The sequence below is a fragment of the Cynoglossus semilaevis genome, chromosome W (genome assembly GCF_000523025.1).
Source record: "Cynoglossus semilaevis isolate Cse_v1.0 chromosome W, Cse_v1.0, whole genome shotgun sequence".
NCBI classification, from domain to species: Eukaryota; Metazoa; Chordata; class Actinopteri; order Pleuronectiformes; family Cynoglossidae; genus Cynoglossus; species Cynoglossus semilaevis.
Genome location: NC_024327.1, coordinates 662,338 through 666,472, shown reverse-complemented (window position 1 = coordinate 666,472; position 4,135 = coordinate 662,338). Strand labels below are relative to the sequence as shown.

Genomic DNA, 4,135 nt, shown 5'->3' with positions numbered 1-4,135 from the left:
CTAGGGGAAGACCTAGGACACGCTGGAGCAACTACGTCGCTCGGCTGGCCTGGGAGCGCCTTGGGGTCCCCCCAGAAGAGCTGGAGGAAGTGTCGAGGGAGAGGGAAGTCTGGTTGTCCCTGCTCAGACTGTTGCCCCCACGACCTGGTCCCGGATAAGCGGTTGATGATAGATGGATGTATGAATGGAAATTATTTGACCTTGTGTGACCCTGCAATAACTCCGGGCCCCACACTTTTGGAACCACTGTACCAAATTAACTAATTCTAACCGAGCAACTGTCCAGGGTGCCCTCACCCCAATGACCCAGGGTTCAAACGGTCTCTCAGGACATTATTTTTGTGGTGAAAATGTCTTCCTACAGCTAGGGGGTGCTGGGTCACGTAGTATATTCTACGCTTGTCTTGTGTTCTGCAGATTTGGGTAAGGAAAACGAGTGACAGCACAAAGATGAGGATCTACCTTGGACAGCTGCAGAGAGGAGCATTTGTCATCCGCCGACGGTCGGCTGCGTGAAACATTACTCCTGCCCCTTGTCGCACGACGCCCATCCGTTCAGTTACCCATTCATCCAGCCGCTCCTTCAGCCACTCTCTGGGTTCCCACGCCGAATGCATCTGAAAGACCACACACACGGAAACACACACACAGAAACACACACTTTTTTTTATTCTTACCATTTTACACAAACAGGTTTTTACAGACAAAGTGTTTATACACAGTAATGACTGTATTGTTGTTGGTAAAACAGGGGAGCGTGGCCATCAGTCGGACTATCTAATTGGACGTGATGTAACACTGAATCTGCCCTACATGACTTGATCCTCATTTACAGTCAATACAGATGCATTTAAAGGCACAGAAACGGTCATTAAGACTCTTTAAGTTATCACTCATGATAATTACTGAACACACACACACAGGCCTGGACATGTCTAATAAAAGATTTAAAAGATGGTTTGCTCAACATCGTTCATCCCATGTGGCTGATGTCATGTCCTGTTACAAACGTGGAGGCCTACTCTGCTCTGATCGGTTGAAAAAATAAATAAATATTTTTTTTGTTTTTTTTTTCATTTTATATATATATATAAATTGATATGTTTATGTCATTTTGTCATCCTTTTTTGTGTGTGTGTGTGAACAATCTGGCTCACATCAACTCTCTGCATGTGTAACTTTCTGTTGATGTTATGTTATTTGTACTGTTACCATTTTATTAAAATGTTTTCTGCTTTTTATCAACTTAGTGATGGTGATTATTCGCCGGGGGTTAAACCGTCGATGGTTCTTTAAAAGTCACAAACCTTTGCTTAAGTCAATAGACATTATTCGTAAACTCCTGAGACTGAAACATGATGCGAGACGACCCCCCAAAAAATCTCTTGCGACCCACCTGAGGGTCGCGACTCACTCCATGATCACAAGAAAGAATACATGTTTGTGAAGTTGCTTTAATTAAATTATATTTTTATAAAGGCCCTGACGTAATCCATCCATCCATCCATTTTCATCCTTTTATCCGTTACCGGGTCGCAGGGGCAGCAGTCTCCATGACCGCCACCCAAATCACACTGCACCATACCAACCCTCTGAACCTTCCTGCGGGTGGTGACTCCACTGGAAGGTACCAACCGCCCTAACCGGGATTCAAACTTGCCCAGGAGGTCCACACCAATGACAGCGCCACGGCCCTGACATAATGTAGTGATAAATTACTAACGTACTGTGCGCATTAACATTGATGCTGCAGTACAAATATTCTGACGATGATTAAAAGTAATGATAGACTTGAGCACTTCCTGCCAATATGAATGCTGCGTACGTGCACTTTCGCAACCTACACAGGTCACCTCACACCTCCTCCTCTGCACTCACCTCCCCCTGCTGCTCACCTCCATCCCTGCAGTTTTAAACAGCTGAATGATTTGGCATTTGGTGCAGGTTCTCTTCAGTGCAGCCTGGACGAGCTCAGCTCAGCCTGCCGCTTTAACTGGATGCCATGTTTCACTCAGCCGGACTTAATGACACACTGACAAGGAGGGCAATTATTGTTGTGCTATGCTGCACGTAATGCAAGGCTTGTCTCGAAGAAGCTTGTTGTCCGGCAGCCTTCGGCTGTGACTGCTCCATCACTGGCAGGATGTTGAAATGAGTCGTTTTTCCCCCAGTCTTGGAGGCAGAGGTGGACAACAATGAGACAGACATGAAAAAAAACAGACACAAACACAAACTTTTTTTACACTATCTTTACATCCTGATTTACACATCTCAGAACTCTCAGGACAGTGTCCTCACCAGTTGCAGTACTTTTGCCACAGACTCACAAAGTGTCTCAGGGACCGACTCTAACCTTCCAAACCCATTAAATCAGGAGCAGGTGGTGTTGGTTGCAGACAAACAACAAATGCGTCTCTGAAAATCTTCCTGGACACATTTTTACCCATGATGCCACAAAAAGCACACATGTAGCCACATCAACTGGTCGGTAACAACCACCGTTTGTGACCACTGAGGGACTAAATGACAGGATGAAAGATATGAAAGCAAAACCACAAAAAAGTGAAGAAAGAACTACTGGGACTGTCAAATAATTACACTTCTATATCAAATGAATCCCTTATTAGATGTTGATCACAATCATGATTAATCACAATTAATCATGATTATTGTTGGAAGAATTTAATTTATTATCATTGCTTCATGCTGTACTGTCGCTTTAAGAAACTGTTTGCTTCTCATATTATAATCTAGTGTGCTCAAGACTGATGGAGAAATTACAAGACATAGTCACACCCACATTCACACCCACCTTCTTACTCCATACCCATTCATATACTCACACACGATCACATGATATGTAATCTGATACTTTTGTAAACTAAATAAAAGAGCAGAGGAAGGGTGCAGCAACTCGGAGTTGATGAGGAAGCTGCCAGCAGAGCAAGCTGCACTCTCCCCTTGCAAGTAAAAGATCCAGACGTCTTTTGTGTTGTTACTTTGTCGTCACATATGTTAGAACAAACCTAACATTATTAAAATCAAATTAATTGGACAAACCTAAAAAACACTTGAAAGCTGAACAGCCATTGAGAAATGCTAAGCTAGCAACAAATCCCACCTTCTGATACATGCTGATCCTTCTTATAGGCATAGACAAACATGGTGTTACATTTGGCTCACATTTGGCTAGTAACCAGATAAACATGTTCATTTACCCAGGTCAGCTTGACCTGTTCTTGCCCGTGCCTGTCTCCAGTCTTCCTGTTATTCCTGGCATCTTCCTGTTATTCCCACGTCAGCTTGGCCTGGGGACCACCCTGCAAATCTTCGGCAACCCACCTCCAGGGGTTCACAGTATGTCTTCCAGCCTTGGCTCCTGCACTCGTCCACCAGCTCCTGGTACTTAGCACGCTTCCTCTCATTGGCCTCTTCCATGCGCTCTTCCCAGGGAACTGTGAGTTCCAGAATGATCAGCTGCTTGGTGGAATCTGAGACAATGATCATATCTGGTCAGAGCCATGTGGATGTAATTCTGGCTGGAATCTTCAGCTGTTTCCCCAGATCCACTTCCAGTTGCAGTCAGTGGTGGAGGTGAGGAGGCCTGACCTGGCCCTTGGTTGGATGTCGGGCTTCTCTCCGGCTCTGTAGAAACTGATGGTCTTAGGCTTGTTGTGGCTCTTTATTGTGTTAATGGCCATGGTTATGCTCTCAGCAACCGCTGAATCCCCGTCCTGGAGACTGGGGACAGGATGGTGTCTCTGTTTTGCCCCAGACATCGAGGTTGGTTGGGCTTGGTAGGACATCGTAAACAGCCTGGACTAAAAACCTGATGTTAAGGGTGTCTGCTTTCCAGATGTTGGACCAGGTGATCTTTCGTTGCAGAACGTTCTCCCATTTAGTCCATGCTCCTTGTTGCCTCATTCCCACCTGCTGGCTCGTTCTTCCTCCACCCTGCCCGCACTTTCTCCTGAATGAGGTGTTGGCGCTCTTTTCCCTGAGCTTTGTCCACCCTGGTTGCTGGGAAATAGCCAATCCCTGCGCGCCCTGAGGCTATGGACCCCACCAGCACCTTTTGCCTCAGTCGCGACTCTGCCACTTCCAGAGCTTCGTCTGCCCTCCATTTCCTGCCTGT

General features: G+C 45.8%; 1 pseudogene; it reads right to left on the bottom strand.

The window, feature by feature from the left end:
• Positions 1-2,940: 2,940 nt before the first annotated feature.
• Positions 2,941-4,135, bottom strand: part of LOC103396883 (uncharacterized) — a 3,417-nt pseudogene continuing 2,222 nt past the window's right edge.